General features: G+C 40.3%; 1 protein-coding gene and 1 long non-coding RNA gene across 5 annotated transcripts in view; one reads left to right on the top strand and one right to left on the bottom strand.

The window, feature by feature from the left end:
- BRPF3 (bromodomain and PHD finger containing 3) overlaps nt 1–1,193 on the bottom strand; it is a 34,025-nt gene extending 32,832 nt beyond the window's left edge. For 2 of the 3 annotated variants that reach the window (XM_042938565.1, XM_042938567.1), the window contains exon 1: nt 1,037–1,193. The gene's annotated coding sequence lies outside the window, so the exon portion shown is untranslated. Of the gene's footprint in view, nt 1–14; nt 295–1,036 lie in introns of those variants that run through there. The other variant, XM_042938566.1, reaches the window with a different exon arrangement.
- Nucleotides 1,194–1,256: 63 nt separating this feature from the next.
- LOC122219828 overlaps nt 1,257–18,296 on the top strand; it is a 55,559-nt gene continuing 38,519 nt past the window's right edge. For both annotated transcript variants that reach the window (XR_006202568.1, XR_006202567.1), the window contains exon 1: nt 1,257–1,961. This is a non-coding gene — a long non-coding RNA (uncharacterized LOC122219828). The remainder of the gene's footprint in view (nt 1,962–18,296) is intronic.

Here is an 18,296-nt window from a genome sequence, read left to right as displayed (position 1 = left end):
ACCTCGGTACTAACCTGAAATCCTGAAAGAGTTTGGAGGGTGTGGACCCTCCTTTGTTAAAGCGCTGTATGTTCTTCCTCCCTACCAGCTACCACCTCCTTGGCAGCGTGGGTTAGTCCTCACCCAAGCAGCAAGAATCTAAGGAAAACCTCTTGGGTCCTCCCCAAGCCTCCAGGCACCGGGGGGCAAATTCTGGAGAGGGAAGGGCGGCTGCTGAGGAAAAGGAGTTTCGCCCGCAAGGAGCTTACAGTCCAGTTTTTTGGCGGGAGCGTCTCATCCCACACAGCCCTTCCCACAGACACGCGTCCAAATACCCCCCAACACCCCCAGAGGTCTCCTCAGCACCCCCGAAGCCCCACTTGCCCACCCCACCCAGGTCCCCGAAGAACGAGGAGTTTCTGCAATTAGACCCTACCCCCTATACCCCCACGAGATACTCATGAGACAAGGGAGAACCCCAGCCAAGGCTCCTGCCCCTTTAAAGGGGCACCTCTTCCAGAAAAATCTTGACCCTTCCGAGGAGAAAGGAGGGAAATAACATCTCCTCCCCCAAGGGGAGGGGGGCGAGCGCGCCAGAGACAGACTGACGCGCAGTCCGACCCTCAGACAGAGAAAGCTAGCGCCAGCGAACCAGCGGGGCAGAAAGGCGAGCGCCCATTGGTCGCCTCACCTGCCGGTCAGCAGAAACCAGGGGGCCAAGGGCCGCTCGGGGGGCGGAACCTTCTTCCGGCCTGACCAATTGGAGAGCATGGCGGGGGCGGGGCTCGGCGGCTCGCCAGCCAGGGCCGGGGGGGAGGGAAACAAGATGGCGGCTACGGGAGGGGGTCCTCGCTTTTCAGCTCCCCCCTCACCCGCCTTCTCCTTCCCCGCCGCCGCCCTCGCTCCTGGAGAGCGCTTTCGCGCCGCCCCCGCCCCGCTCGGGAAGCCCCCTGCTTCCCTCTCCTTGCCCCCCCCACCCCGGCGCGCAGTCCCTGGTCCCCGTAGGCCCCGCTGCCCCCGCCCCCGCTCCGTTCGGCCCCTCTGCCACCCCCATTACCTCAGCCGCCGGCCCGGCCCCACCGTTCGGGGCCCCTGGGCGCGGGCGGGCCGGCCGTCGAGCAGGTCGGCGCGGCCCTGGGAGCGGAGCGCGGCCTCCTCCCGCGCTAGCCTCCGCGGCCACCGCCGTGCCCCCTCCCGGCCCGTGCAGGGGCCCCGGCCCGGCCGCCGCCGCCGCTCCCGGGGGAGGAGGGGGAATGAAGCCGCTGCCGCCGCCGCTGCCGCCACGGAGCCCGGCCGAGGGGAGGGAGGGATCAGCCCCCAGGCAGGATCCGCCCCTCCGGCCTCCCCCCCGCCACCTCCACCCCTTCCCTCGCTCCCTCCCTGGCTCCGCGGGCTCTCCCGCTGAACAGGAGCGAGAGCGCGAAAGAGGGGGGAACGCGAAGAAAATCCCCCCGCCCGTGCCCGGCGCAGCGGCGGCCGGGGCGGCGCGGAGAGGAGCGCGGAGCCGCCGCCGCCACGGGGCACCGTCCCCGGCTCGGCCTCACGGTGGCGGTGCGGACGCGGCAGGGGCGCGGAGCAGAGACCGGCTCTGCGCCCGCCGCGGCCGTGGCTCACCCCGGCGTACCCCGCCGCCGGGCGAACCCCACAAGACAGCGGGGGACGTTCGGGTCTGGTTGGGAAAGACCGGCATCCCTAACTCCTTAGAGTGGTCAGTCGTCCACTCCCCCTGCTCCTGCGAGAGGTGGCTACGGTTTGGGGCAACAAACCCCCTACCCGAGCTAGAGGGCCCCTCCAGAGGTTAAGCCAGGGGAGTCATCGGAGTCAAAACCCGTGTGTGGTTTCTTGGGGTGCAGGTGCCTGTATTCCTCCCAGAAAGTCGCCCTCCCTCCCTGGCCGTGCTCTGGTCCGGAGGACAAAGGTCTGGCGATGTCCATCCCCTCCCCCAGTGAGGACAGCCGGGAAAGACCCTCTGTTGTGGACAGGTGAGCGTCTTGTTCCCCATAGGACATCCTTCTTAAGAAACAGACCTGACTTCGTTGTGCCATTCTCTCCCTTACGTGTTGAAAAAGAGTAGACATGAAAGTTTGACAGTCTACTTAAGGACGTCTGGTAACTCGTTTGTCTCTGGAGACAAGGGAAACTCTCCTTAAGCCTGATGTGGCTAGGAATTGGTTAATTTAATGCAATAAGCGGCTTTCTAAAAGACTCTTGACAAATGGCAACTTGAGACTGCAAGATATGATCAGACTGGCTTTGTTTTGATAAGTAAATCTAAGAAGAGATGACTCTTTTGCCACCCCCTTTTGCCTATAAATTAAAAAGCTTGCCTCATACGACTGAAGTCTTAAGTACCAATATTTAATGACGTGTATAAAAGATGTATGGATAGACTGCCTTTCAACGTGGAGATGAATGACATATTTTGAAAGCGTTTCCTCTGCCCGCGCTGGTGGTGTAGCTTGATGAGACTTTCACAATCTCTTGCCTGGTTCTGATGATGAAGGACACGGATTCCAGAGTCAGAGGACAGAAAGGTAGTCTTGGGATCCAAGTCTTCCAAATGTTTAAACCGAACGTATTGCTACTTTTGGAAGTATAGATGTTCGTTATCCTAAGGAATTTAAATACATTATGTTGTGAATTTGGAAGTGTGGTAAAAGTTAGGAAGCTAATGTGTATTACAAAGATGTTTTTCTGGTTACACAGTAGCACCTTGTAAAAGTGAGAGCAAAAATACTTCTGTTTACCAATTTTTTGAAAGAGAAGGGAGTGTCTCGTGGAGCTAAGCAAGGCCAGGGCAATGTTTTGAAAACTGTGAAGAAGTATGAATTGATGTCAAGTGTTCTAAGGCTATGGGGAATAATCATTTGGGCGGAAGGTGTACAAAAAAGATGATTAATTGTGGGAGGGAGAGCCCCAGAGGCAAAAGAATATTACAGTTACTTTTAGTTAAGGGGAGAAAAAAAAAAAACCCTGAAGACTAATAGAAACAATACTGAATTTCTTTTCTTATTCTTTTAAAATGTGAACTATATCCATGCATCCATGGGACTAGTAACTTCTATTTCTTCACAAATGTTCACAAAATTTATGTAGCACATTTCCTGTTTGTGTGATTGGGCGCTGTTTTTTTCCCACCAAAATTAATGAACAGATATGTTGGGAAAATGCATTGGTTTCCACTTGTAACAGTAAGTATAAAATAATGACTTAAATGCCATTGAAAAAGCATGAAGTTAACCTAATGCATTTGATGTCCAGGTTTTTCTGTTTGAAGTTTCATAATAAGACCTTATTCAACAGAGTGTTTCGCTTCTGTTTTCAACTTCTCTCTTAATGGTAACGTTACAGTTGTCCTCAACTTTTATTTTTTGACATTTATTTATTTATTTTTGACATTTGGTATTGGTTTCTGTTAGTGTAACTGCACACATAATCAGTTCACAATGATGTAATCTTAAATGACAATTATGTCATTAAAAACAAATTTGGAACATGTATCAGAAATCCCAGAGAACTAAAATTTAATTAACTTTAATCTTTAGCTATTTTAAAGAGTTTAAATTCACTAGCCCTCAGCCCTTCCATTAAACCATACAGCAATTAAGTTCAACAAACATATGCACAGACCTTTGTTTCCAAATAGTTTTTCAAAATTCTGCATTTTTAAATAGAAACTAATTTATTTGGAGTAGGAGGGATGTTTTATCATTTAGAACTAAAAAAGGAGCTACAAAAATTTTCCCCCTCAAACATTTGTTTTCAGCATCTCAGGATATCTTTGTCAATGCTTTATTTTATCATTAGTTTATCAAGGCGAGAAACCTCTCAAGGGTCAGATGCGATACCACTGGATTGGTAAAATATGTATGGTGAGAGAAAATAGGCTTTGATTGATAAATTTTTTAATGGAATATTCCTTCCTTAGACCTTGGCTAAAAGAAGTATGAAACCATAAAAGGGATAATGTATGAGGTTGGAATCATTATATTTTAATGACACGATGTAAATTGTTTAAGAATGTAATGTTTGCTTAGAAAAAGGAAAAAGTTTCTAAATTTAATTCCACTTATTTATTCCTATAGCAGACACTTACTGAACACCCACTGTGTGTCCAATCTTACACAAGTCTCTTTGGATATAATGGCAAAATCTCAGCCTAAAAAAGGGCCAGTGATCATATTTTCCCTTGCTACTACTCTTAGTAGTGTACAACTAAGAAGCAAGCTAGAAATAACTAGAAAACACATGTGGGAGAAATTAGATAAAGTAGTGAACAGTGTGGAGGAACTATTATTCAAATGGAAGATGGGAGGCTTTTTTTTAGTCAGCTTCTAAATCATGATGGATGTGACTTGGTGAAAAGAGTATAGAATGACATTAGGATAGTGACAGGTAGCCCAGGCAAAGGAACAATATGCAGGGAATAATAAGGAAATTATTCTAGCCGGTCTATATGGAAGATGCTAAGAAAAGAAGAGGTTGAATTGGATATGAGGTATAGCAAGGGTATAAGGATAATAAAAATAATACCTAGCACTTAATGTGCAAGGTAGTATGCTCAGTGCTTTGCATACTGTATCAAAAAAAAATCTTTGTTGCACTTAGGAAACAAACTCAAATTAGTTTAATGAAGGAAATCTATTGACTCATAACCAGAAAGTCCAGGAGTGCATCTGGCTTTAGGCAAAGCTAAGTCAAGAGATTGAAATTATGTCATCGGGATACTGTCTCTAGCAGTCTCTCAGCCAACCTAAACGTTAGTTGTGACCGGAAAGACATAATACTGTGATGAAGTCTGGCCATTGTCCACTACTAGAACCAGAGGACATGGGCAGGAGGTGATTCACCAAAAGCACAGTGGGCACACATACAAAATAGGTCCAATATACATGCCATTTCTCATTTATCAACTTATTAACTCATTATTGTTATTCTTATGGTCCCCATAGGATAAACTAGAGCTGGAACAGTATTAGGTAAACCCAGAAGAATGTACTACAGGTAATTAAGTGTTGTGACAATAAAAGGGCAATAACCAGAATGATAGAGGGTATGGTAGAGAAAGAGGAGGGAAAGGGAGGTTCAAATAAAAATCAGAAGATAGATCAGTAATTTGATGGCTGATCGAACATAGGAACAAAGGAAAAGATTATCTTAAATTCAAACTTAGAAGGTACAGTTATTGGTACAATTGGTATAATTGGTACAATTATTGCAAATTAAGAGGTGGCAAAGGGTTACATAGGAGCTCCTGTTGGGTCTGAGGACCCAAGGATTGAGGAAATGATGAGTCAGCTCAAGTTCTCTGGAGTTTCTTTTGTCACACTAAAATACATATTCATTCAATGATTATTTGTGAGCTCAGGTAAGTTTCTATTTTATGCTTGTAAAGACCACACAGGTAAAAAGGCTATGCTCTCCGACCTGAAGGCACTAAGTCTAATCACAGGAATAAAGCAAGTATATTAACAAACATATAATATAATATAACATATAATAAGCATGTAAGCCACTCAAGAGAGATACAAGAAAAGTGGCATGAGGGTTTTAGAGGAGAGAGACGAGGGAAGGTCCTGTGAAGAAGGTGCTGTTTGAGCTCCACCTTAAAATTTGGGTTGAATGTCAACTGGGAAGATGGTACAAAGCTGGCGGGCTGAGTACCAGCATGACCAAAGGTAAAAGGAACACCGAAAGACTGATTCAGGGAACAGTGGGTTACCCCCGGTTGACCCAGAAATGGGAGATGGCAGAGAAAAGACTGGAAAGGTAAAAATAGAGTCAGAGCATGGAGACTGTTAGGTAGAGAAATGGATGTTAAGGGGCAGCAGTCCCTGATAAGTTTTGGAACAGGGGAATGACTTGAATAGTTCTATGCTGTAAGATCTAGTCAGGCAAGAAGAGTATGGTATACTATGGCTTGCATTATGCACTTAGCGTGGCTTGCATTATTCTCTTTGGGCTTGAATTCTAGCTAGAACATTTTACCATATGCTCAGTGTAATGCTCAACCACAAGCCTGAAAGTAAATAGTTTGTGGTTTAAGTGTAAATTGTTCAAATTGATTTAATGTTTTCTCATGTCAACCTTTAATTTAGCATTCCCATTAAATCCTAAACCTTAATCAGAGTAAAGTCAAGACACCATAAAATGTAAGTTATTTCTATATTTTATTTATTTTTTTAATGTTTATTTTGAGAGAGAGAGAGAGGGAGAGCACGCACACACGAGCAGGAGAGGGGCAGAGAGAGTGGGGGACAGAGGATCCGAAGTGGGTTTCACACTGTCAGCAGAGAGCCCGATGTGGGGCTTGAACTCACGAACCGTGAGATCATGACCTGAGCTGAAGTTAAGACTCTCAACCTACTGAGCCAACCAGGCACCCCAATTTCCATCTTTTAGCAAAAGAGCCAACCTTGCAAGTAGCCATTTATTTGGTATAATTTTACAAAGAGAGGGAAAATACACAAAAACATGGCACCTCCTGAGCCAGGACCTGTTTTTTACAAGATCCTCCCCTAGGTGATACATACATGTAATGGTTTAAGTGTCAATTTGACTGGGCTAAGGGATGCCAAAGAGCTGGTAAAACATCATTCCTGGGTGTGTTTGTGAGGGTATTTCCAGAAGATTAGCATTTGAATCAGTAGGCTGAGTAAAGATCATCTTCACCAATGTGAATGGGCATCATCCAATCTGTTGAGGATCTGAATCAGACAGAAAGGTAGAGGAAGGTCAAATTTACTCTCTGCTTGAACTGGGACATCATTAATCCTGTTCTCGGATATTGGTGCTCCTGGTTACCGGGCCTTTGGACTTGGACTGAATTATACCACTGGTATCCCTGGTTCTCCAGCTTGCAGATGACAAGTTATGGGACTTATTGGCCTCCATAATTGCTTGAACCAATTCCTATATCTCCTCTCTGCATATACATATATATGTATACACACACAAACGTATACACACATATTATTTCTCTGGAGAACCCTAACACAATATGCAAATCAAAGTTAAGCAATAAGAGCATATTAGAGAATTCAGGAATAAAGTGTTTTAAGGTTCTTGAATTGTCTGGGAAAAGAGAAGAGTTCAAGGATTTAATATCAGCCTTTGATTAGTTAAGAATACTAGTAACATAACATATGATTTGGAAGTGCAAAATCTATAGTCACAGAAAGATTGGTAGCTGCCCACAGGTGAAAGAGATGACTGACTGACTATAAAGGGGCATGAGGGAACTTCTGGAAATAATGGAAACAATATGGAAGTTGATTGTGGTGATGAGAAACATTTGTCAAAAGTCTTTGAACTGCTGAATAGCTGTAGCTTATAGAAATTGTACCACAATTAAGTTGATAAAAAAAATACCTGTTGTCATTTTTTAGACTAATCATTAAGAGAATGAAAAAAAGAGGACATAACTCACAAACTAGTGGAGAGGAAAAAAGGAATAATCAAAGACTCAACCAACCAAAAAGAAAACAAGGAAAAGGAACATAGTAAAGGTGAAACAAGCAATGAAGTAAAGGGATACATTTCTGGGAAAGTTTAATGGTGGGTGTTTAGAATGTGTGGATTAAACACATATATTTATCCCCCAAACTTCATTACTATGTTAGTAAAGGATTTAAAAAAAAAAAAAAAAAGTCCACAAGAACAAAGAGAATGGGGAAATAGCAGATGAGAATTACCAATAAAATTTTGGAGAATGAAAGTAGATGGATATCAGAGAAAGCTAAAACAAGTCTGCAAAGAGAGCCAGTAAAAACCTGATTCACATTAGACCACTAGAAAGGCTTAAAAGTAGGAGACTGTAGATACTTCTGAAGGAAGGGTGGGTGGGGGTGGTAACTGGGAGAATAGATCTGAAGGTAGAATTGGCTGAAAAATCTGTTAAAATGGGCAGTTAGATGTTGCCAGATCTCCACACTACTCCTTGGAGATGTACTATCCCAGTATCATCTCAAGAAATTGAACTAAAGAGATCTGGACTTGGGGACACCAGTTACCAATGATGGTAGGGACGAAATGCCATTTTGAAAATGGGAATTCAAATGAAACTCTACATGCTGAATGGTGAGATAGCCCGTTCCCCACTCTCATTTCTCTTCTTGGAGCTGATAAAGAGGAAGAGGGTAGCTGGTACAAATTGCTGGGACTGGTGATCCAGAAGGGGGCTGAGAAAAAAAAATCCCATGAAAAAATTTTAACCAGCCCATTTTTTCAGTGGGGAATTAGAAAAAAAAATGTTTTCATGAGATCAAAATCCTCAGTGGCCCTGCCCTTTTCTCCCCTCATATTTCAGAACACTGGAAACCAAGTTTATATTAGAGCCATGCTACTCAGATTGTTACCCAAGAACCAGTAGTATTGACATCCCCTGGAAGGTGGTTAGAAATACAGACTCTCTGGGCCCCACTCAGACTTAACAAACCAAAATCTGCATTTAACAAGATTTCTCCTAGGTGATTCATGTGCATATTAAAGTTTGAAAAGCCGTGGAATAGAGGATGTTAGAGAATTTCAGGATTCCTCTATGAAAGTAAAGATTCATTTATGAATAGGGACGGAGGAACATCTCTAATAAAAAAAAAAAATCCAGCTTGCCACTTTGGCCTTGTACTAAAGCCCATCAGATATCAAGTGCTGCCTCACCCTACCACAACACACACAATTTTAAACAGCCCTTTTTGTTTAAACCTCTTAAAATTGAATAGACAGTTGAGAACCAATAGATGAGAAAAATCTCTTGAAAGAGCCCAAAACAAAGGAACAGAGGGAAACAGTCAATGTAGAGAACCAAGAAATCTTGACAAACAAAAAAATCTCTTAGCCTCAGAGAGTAACATCCGTGGAATGGGAACATGGTATTGTTAGGGAGAGAGAGACAAGAAAATAAAAGAAAAGTCTGAAAAATATGAAAGATTTTTGAAGATATAAAGGGAGATTTGAAAGGTGAAGTTAAGGAAGTCTCCCAGAGAGAAGAAAGAAATAGAAATGTAAACAGAAAAGAGAATTTGAAGATGAATTCAGGAAGCCCAACATCCTATTTATAGTAATTCTAGAAAGAGAAATGAGGAATTTTCCCAGAAAGGAAGGTAGTGAGTTTTCAGAATGAAGACTCCCCAGTTCTCTGGTACAATGAATGCAAAAATACCTAAATGAAGAACACCAGTGCTATAAAAAGGGAGTATCCTAAAAGCTTCTGGAGAGAAAAGACAGGTCACATAGAAAGGACTGGGAATCAGAATGATATCAAGCTAGAAGCCAACAGAATAACCCTTTCAAATGCCGAGAGAACATTGTTTTCCATGTAGAAGTCTATGCCTAGCCAAAATATCAATCAAGTGTACAAATAGTGTAAAGACATTCTCAGACATGCAAGTTCTCACTTAACTATTCTTTCTCAGGAAGCGACTGGAAGACACTTTCTTAATTTTTTTTTTAATGTTTATTTTGGGTGGGGGGGGGCAGAGAGAGAGAGAGAGAGAGAGAGGGAGACACAGAATCTGAAGCAGGCTCCAGGCTCTGAGCTCTCAGTGCAGAACCCAACACGCGGCTCAACCCCACGAGCCCAACTATGAGATCATGACCTGAGTGGAAATCAGACGCTCAACCAGGCACCCCTGGAAGACACTTTTCCACAAAAATGATGGAGAAAATAAGAAAAATCCAAGTCATGGGATCTATAAAATAGAATCCAATTCAAGAAAGAAACAAAAGGCAACCCCAGGATTATGGTGAAGGGAAGTCCTGGGAAGAATTGTGCATCACGCCTAGAGTACAACCATTGGAGTTGTAGGGCAGAGGGAGGACTCAAAAACAATTGGAATGGATAGATTACCAGAAGCATTTGACCATATGGCGGGAGGTTTTTCAGTACTGATGGAGAGTTTAGAGATGAATTTAATAAAATGTAAATACAAAATGAAAATTTTTAAATAGACAACGGGGCACCTAGTGGCTCAGTCGGTTCAACATCTGACTCTTACTTTTGGCTCAGGTCATGATGCCAGGGTCCCAGGATTGAGCACTGCAACAGGCTCCGCACTGAGCATGGAGCCTGCTTAAGAATATCTCTCTCTATCACTCTGCCCCACGTGCACGTGCACTCTCTAATTAATTAAATAAATAATATTTATTAATAAATAAACAGGCCCTAAATCCTGGAAAGACAACTCACATGAAAAAGAAGTGTAATTTCAGTTGAGCCAATGTGGCTCACTTACAAACATTTATATAATTATAATAATGAGGGGCGCCTGGGTGGCTCAGTTGGTTAGGCAACTGACTTCGGCTCAGGTCATGATCTTGCAGTTTGTGAGCTGGAGCCCCGTGCTGGGCTCTGTGCTGACAACTCAGAGCCTGGAGCCTACTTCAGATTCTGTTCTCCCCCTCTCTCTACCCCTCCCCTGCTCATGCTCTGTGTCTTTCTGTCTCTCAATAATAATAAATAAACGTTAAAAATTTGAAAAAAAATAATAATGGAAACAGAATAGAGATTTAGCTAACAATTGTAGTAATTGTTTTGGGAATATGAGGTAAGTGGTAGGAGATATAAGAGGGCTATTTAAATCCTCACTGTCTATAGTTGAAAGATAATAATGTATAAAATTGAAAGAGCAAGAACTAACAGTAAATGCATGCTATTTAGAAATGAAAAATAAGAGTTTGAAATCGCTGCTTTTGAATTGGGAGAGCAGGAGTTGGGGTGAAGCAGGGATCTCTGGTTTTATTTTTAAGCCTTGTAGTATTACTTGACTGTTTATAACGATGTGATTTCAGGGGGGCCTGGGTGGCTCAGTCAATTAAGTGTCTGACTCTTGATTTTGGCTCAGGTTGTGATCCCAGGGCTGTGGGATCAAGCCCCACATTGGGCTCCATGCTGAGCACGGAGACTGCTTAAGATTCTGTGTCTCTCCTCTCCCTCTGCTCCTCTCCCACTTGCGTGCATGTGCTCGCTCGCTCTCAACAAATAAAAATTTAAAAAAACACTACGTAATTTCATAGATGTTAATATGAAATATATTTAAAGATAAATGATATTATTCCAGAACTAAGTAAATGAATTGACAAGAGGCTATAATAAATTAGCTTTCTAATTCAATATGGCAGAAAGAATGCACATTGTGCAGAAAAGGGCTAGCATAGCAGGCTTGACGGCCATCCTTTGAAAGGCCTGCTTACTAGGTTGGCCCATGGCTGACATCTGGGATTTCGTGACGTTCTTACCACCCTAACTGATAAGAGTGACTCACTGTGCTTAAACTATTTGTGCAAACAATATAGTTGATGCTAAACATCTGCTTCCTTCTGGAAGTCTGGAATTTGAGTACATTCCAGAAGGCAGAAGGTGCCTGTGTGACCAGGCACCTGATAAAAACCCTGGGCAGTGTTTCTAATGAGCTTTGCTTGTAAACAACACTTGCTTGACATGTTGATACAACTCTGTGCTGAGGGAAATAGTGTCCTGTGTTACTCCGCCCGGCAAGGACTCATGGAAACTCTGGCCTGGTTTCCTCCAGACTTAACCCCATGTGTCTTTCCTCTTTGCTGATTTTGCTCTGTATCCCTTTTCTAATTAATTAAATAAATAATATTTATTAATAAATAAACAAACAGGCACTTACTAAATCCAGGAAAGACAACTCACATGAAAAACAAATATTTCAGTTGAGCCAATGTGGCTCATATAATGTGGCTCAATAAATAAATCATAGCCATAAATACAGCTGCATGGTGAATCCTATGATTCCTCCTAGCCAATCATTTAATTTGGGGGTGGTCTAATCATTTAATAGGGGTGGGGACCCCTAACACATATTTTATTCCAAATGCCAACTAATACTATAGCATAATTACAGGACGTGTGCAAGCAACAAATCTAGCCCCAAATCTAGCCATTTTCAGGCAAGAAGAAAATGTATTGGAAGGGTTTAAGGGGGGCTCACAATTGACAGGATGACTGGAGGACAAGTTAGACATCGAATACAATCTAGCCAAGTCATTGCCACCGCTGCCTGTATTGTAAACAGTATCTTAAATATTTTTCTGTTAGTTGCTGGTATTGGAAAGACAATGTATTCTTGCATATTCATCTTATATTTAGCCACCTTGCTAACCTTTCTTATAATTTCTAATATTTGGTATGTTCTTAAGGATTTTCTCTTTAGATAATTCTGTTATCTAAATAATAGTTTTAATCTTCTCTTTTCAAAAACTAGGCTCTGTCTGTCTGTCTTACTGACCTTCAGCACAATGTCGGCCAGAAGCAATGATCATAGAATCCTTGTCTTTTTACTCAGTGTAGAGAATGCTTCTGAAGTTTCCCCATGAAGAATGGTATTTGCTTTAGGTCTATGTTAAATACCCTTTAACAGATTAAGAAAGATCATTTCTATTGATACTTTGCTAAGTGTTGTTTTATCATGATGAGTGTTGAATTTTATCAAATGCTTTTTCTGTATCTATTAAGATGATAATTGGTTTTCTCCAGTACTGTTAATGTGAAGAATTGGTTCTCTAATAACAAACCATTCTTGTATCCCTGGAATTGCCTGACTTTGCCATTATTTCTTACCTGTTTTATACATCACTGATTTGATTTGCTAATACTTTAATATATTTTGCATCTAGGTTCACTAGTGAGATTGGCTGTAATATGATTGCTTTGGGAATTAAGCTTTATTAACCTCATACGATGAATTGGGAATATTTCCTCTTTTTCTGTTTTCTGGAAGAGTTTATATAAGATTGAAATGAACTGTTTCTTGAAAAGTTGGTAGAATTTGCCTAGTAAACTATTTAATCCTGATGGTTTCTTTGTAAGAAATGTTAACTATCCTCAGTTTCTTTAATGGGCATAGGATTATATGAGATTTCATTTCTTGAGTTGTATTTTTCTAGGATTTTCTTCAGCTAAGTTTTGCAAAGTATTATCTTCAAATCTCTGCTGCATCTGTAATTATGTCCCCCTTTGCATTACTAATAATATTTTCTTCTCTCTCACTCCCCCCTTTTGTGAATTTTATTAGTTTTTTCCACCTAGATTATCAGCGTTTGGCTTTGTTAATTCTCTGTATTTTTCTTTCTTGATGCTCTTCATTTTTATTTCTTCTTTCCATTTTCTTTGGGTTTATTATTATTTTTCTAATTAAGTTAGGTGTCTAGCTCTTTTCCAACATTCTTCATTTCTAATATAAACATTCAAGGCTATAAATTTACCTTGAATTATCACTATTGTTTGTTTCTCAAGTCTTGATTCATAGCATTTTTGTTATTGCTCAGTTCTAAATATTTTTTACACTTCTATTATGATTTCATCTTGGACCCAAGGGCTGTTTTTCAAGTGTGTGTGTGTGTGTGTGTGTGTTTAATTAAATTTTTTATTTTGAGATAATTGTAGATTCATATGCAATTATAAGAAATAATACAAAGAGATTCCATGTACATGTTACCCAGTTTCCTCCCAGTTGAGAATATCACAACCGGGATATTGATCTTGATGAGAATTCAGCTATTAATCTTACTGAGGCTTCCTTATATGTGATAAATCACTTCTCTCTTGCTACTTTCAAGGTTCTCTCTGTCCTTGGTTTTCAACAGTTTAAATTTTGATGTGTCTAGGTGTGTATCTCTTTGAGTTTATCTAACTTAGAGTGTGTTGAACTCCCTGGATATGTGGATTAATGGTTTACACCCAGTCCGGAAAGCTTTTGGCCATTACTTCTTCAAATATTTCTCTCTCTCCTCTCCTTCTGGGACCTCCATTATGTGTGTGTATGTGTGTGTGTGTGTGTGTGTGTGTGTCTGTGTGTGCGTGTGTGCACATTTCATGGTGTTTCATAGGTCTCTGACACTCTGTTTCTTTTCTTTATTCATTGTTCTTTCTATTCTTCAGACGAGAATCGACTGACCTGTCTTCAAGTTTGCTGATTCCTCTTTCTGCCAGCTTGAACCTGTAGTTGTGCCCCTCTAGCAATTTTTTTTATTTCAGTTATTGTACTTTCCAATTCCAGAATTTCTCTTTGGTTCTTTTGTAATTCTGTCTCTTTACTGATGTCCTCTATTTGGTGAGACATTCTCATACTTTCCTTTAGTTCTTTAGACATGATTTCCTTTGGTTCTTTGAACATGTTTATAATAACTGATGTAAAGTCTTTGTCTAGCAAAGTCTATCCATCTGGGCTTCCTGAGAAACAGTTTCTATTAACTGCTTCCTCCCCCTCTCCCTTCATATATGTCATATTTTCCTGCTACTTATCATGTCTCATAAGTTTTTGTTAACTAGACATTTTAAATAATATAATGTGGCAACCCTGGAAATCAGATTCCCTTCACTTCCCAGTGTGTGTTGGTGTTGCTGTTTATTGTTTGTTGCTGCTGCTGCTCTTTGTTTAGTGATTTTCCTGAACCAATTCTGTAAAGTCTATTCTTTGTCATATGTGGCTACTATAATCTCTGCTTGGTTAGCTTAGTGAACAGGTAATGAATGGACAGACACTTCCTTACGTGCCATTCATTAATAAGTTTCCCAGCCTTTGCCAAAGGGGTGTGTGTGTGTGTGTGTGTGTGTGTGTGTGTGTGTTAGGGTGTATCTTCGACACTCTAGCACACTGTGGACAACTCTTTAGTCTTTACTTCCTGTTTGTGCAAAGCCTCAAAGTCTGCCAATGGTGAGAGAAATTAAGTCTTCTCAGGCCTTTCCTAGGCATGCACACAGTCCCAGGAATATGTCGGAACTTTTCAAAGATAGCCATAGATATCCTACTCCCAAATTTTTCCTTTTAGGTTTTGTCTACTTCTTTGCCCCACCCAATTGTTCTCACCTAGAGCACCAGAGATGTTAAACAATTGCCACTGATTGTTTTCCATAAATGTTCCAGGGAAAAGGGCATTCACCCTGAGTGAAGTATGAGTCAGTTCAAATAAACACAAGTCCTGAGAGTGGTGCTTTACCTGGAACTGCGAGACAGGTCAAATAATGACTTATCTTTGAGGATGGGACCTTTGAGAAGCTCCAAAACCTATTTTGTCCCCTCTAGTGATTACTAGCCTCCTGGTTTTCATGGATAACATGATTGCTGGGCTGTTGGTTTCCAATGCCACTGTGAAACTGAGAGAGGGCTAGGAACAGAGCAAATTAAAATGCCACAAAGTTCTCTTGTTTACTGAGATTCAGCCATTTTTCATGAATAAATACTCGGATTGTTCTGAGCTTTTGGTTAATTTCTAGAGTTCTGAAAATGTTGACTTTGATCATTTTTACCTGTGCTTTCATTGCTTTTATGAAGAAGCAAATTTTTGATAGTCCTTACTCCACCATTTTGAAAGTGGCTCTTATCATACTGACTTTGATACAGTCAAGATAAAGAACTGTTCATCACCACAAGGATCCCTTATGTTGTCCTTTAATAGCCACACCTATTTCCTTCCCAAGTAACCCTCTTAAATCCTGGCAACCACTAATCTGTTCTTTATTTCTGTAATTTTTTATCTGTAGAATGTTTTGTAAATGGAATTCTACATTATATAATATTTGGGGATTGGCTTTTTTCACTAAACATAATTCTCTGGAGATTCATCCAGATTGTTGCCTTTATCAATAATTTGTTCCATATCATTGCTAAGTAATAATCCATGATATGGATATATCACAGTTTGCTTAACCATTCACCCATGGAAGGACATTTGAATTGTTTCCAGTTTGGGGCCTTTGTGGATAAAGTGCTATGAACATTTGTGTGCAGGTTATTATGTGATATGTTTTTATTTCTCTGGGATAGATGCCCAGGAGTGCAATTGCTGAGTCATATCGTAATTGCATGTTTCGTGTTTTTAATAAGCTGCCAATCTAGAAGACATAAAAAATAGATATTCCATGCTTATGGATTAAAAGAACTAATATTGTTAAAATGTCCATACTATGCTAAGCAATTAACAGATTTAATGTAATCATTACCAAAGTTCTAATAGCATTTTTCACAGAAAATAGAACAATCCTAAAATCTGTATGGAACCACCAAAGACCCTGAATAGCCAAAGCAATCTTGAGAGGCACCACACTCTTTTATTTCAAACCATATACAAACTATAATCAAACAGTATGGTATGGTATGGTATGGTACGGTACAGTATGGTATTGGCATAAAACAGACACATAGGTCAATGGAACAAAAGAAAGAGCCCAGAATAAACACACACATAGATGGTCAACTAATTCGTGACACATGAGCCAAGCATATACAATTGAGAAAAGGCAGTCTCTTCAATAAATAGTGCTGGGAAACCAGGACAGCCACATCCAAAAGAATAAAACTGGACCACTATCTTACACTATACACAAAAATTAACTCGAAATATATTAAAGACCTGAACGTAAGACCCTGAAACCATAAAACTCTCAGAAGAAAACATAGGCAGTAATGTCCTTGACATTGGTCTTGGCAATGAGTTTTTGGATCTTACTCTGAAAGCAAAACTAAATAAGTGGGACTACATCAAACTAAAAAGCTGTAGCACAGCAAGGGAAACCAATAAAATGAAAAACAATCAGCTGAATGGACGAAAATATTTGCAAATCATATATCTGATAGGGACTAACATGCAATATGCATTAAGAACTCATACAACTCAATAACAAAATTTCAAAATAGGCAGAAGATCAAAAGAAATATAGATGGCCAAAAGACACATGAAAAGGTGTTTAACACTACTAATAATCAAGGAAATGCAAATCAAAACCACAAAGAGACATGGAGACATTAGTTCATATCGGTTAGAATGGCTAGTATCAAAAAGCCAAGAAATAACAAGTGCTGACAAGGATGTGGACAAAAGAGAATCTTTATGCCCTGTTGGTGCAGCCACAATGGGAAACAATATGGAAATTCCTCAAAACATTAAAAATAGAACTACCAAACATTTTTTAAAAAATGGGGCGCTTCAGTGGCTCAGTTGGTTAAGTGTCCAACTTCGGGTCAGGTCATGATCTCGTGGTTCATGAGTTCAAGCCCCACTATCGGCTTTCTGCTGTCAGCGTGGAGCCTGCTTCAGGTCCTCTGTCTCCCCATCTCTCTGCCCCTCCACAGCTTGTGTGCTTTCTCTCACAGAAATAAAATAAACATTAAAAAATAAATTTTAAAAATTAAAAAAATAAAATAAATTTAAAAATAGAACTACCATGTGATCCATTTCTGAATGTAGTCAAAGGGAATGAAAACAACTTGAAAAGGTATCTTCACCTCCATGTTCATTGCAGTATTATTTACAATAGTCAAGGCATGAAAACAACCTAAGTGTCCATCAGTGGATGAATGGATAAAGAAAACACAATGGAACATTATTCAGCAATAAAAAAAGAATGAAATCTTACTATTTGCAACAACATGGATGAACCATGACAGCATTATGCTAAGTGAAATAAGTCAGACAAAGAAAGACAAATACTGTATGATATTATTTACATGTGAAACCTACCAACTCATAGATACAGAGAATAGGTAAGTGGTTGCCAGAGGTGGAGGTTGGGGTGGGGTGAAGGAGCTCAAAAGGTACAAACTTCCAGATATAAAATAAATAAGTCCTGAGGATGTAATACATAGCACGGTGACTCCAGTTAATAATACTGTATTTTATATTTGAAAGATGCTAAGCTAAGAGAGTAGATCTTAAAAGTTCTTATCACAAGAAAAAAATTTTTATAACTGTGTATGGTGAGAGATGTTAACTTATTGTGGTGATCATTTTACAAAATATATACATATATCAAATCATTATGTTGTACACCTGAGACTGATATAATATTCTATGTTAATTGTATCTCAAATTAAAACAAAGGTTTCCCCAGCGACTTATTTTTCACCCTGCAAAGCAGATACTAGATCAGGAGAGAGTTGCCATCACAATATGAGATTTATTCAAAATTGGTGAGGATATAAGAAAAATGTATCTGTTATATACTTTTACGTCAAAATTATGTCCTTCCTGAACAAAAATTTTTCTAACTCTTTGAGTAGGGATGCATTATTTATTTTCATTCTCGTTCACTGACAGCTATGAATTTTCCTTTCAGCTTTAGCTATATCCCTCAGGCTCTAATATATGGTTTTCTAGAAATTCTGTTATATCAGTTTTGAGTTTCTCTTTGACTAAAAGATTGCCTAAGAGAGTGTTTTTAAGTTGCCAGGAAGAAGCTTTTGTTTTCAAATTTTATTGTTAATTCCTACATTTGAATTCAGAGAATGCAGTTTGTGTTATCTTTACTTTTGAGAATTCAGTGAGGTTTAGTGTGTGTGTGTCTTTTGATAAGTATC

The sequence above is a fragment of the Panthera leo genome, chromosome B2, assembly GCF_018350215.1.
Source record: "Panthera leo isolate Ple1 chromosome B2, P.leo_Ple1_pat1.1, whole genome shotgun sequence".
Classification (NCBI taxonomy): Eukaryota; Metazoa; Chordata; class Mammalia; order Carnivora; family Felidae; genus Panthera; species Panthera leo.
This window is presented reverse-complemented; position numbering and strand designations above follow the sequence as displayed.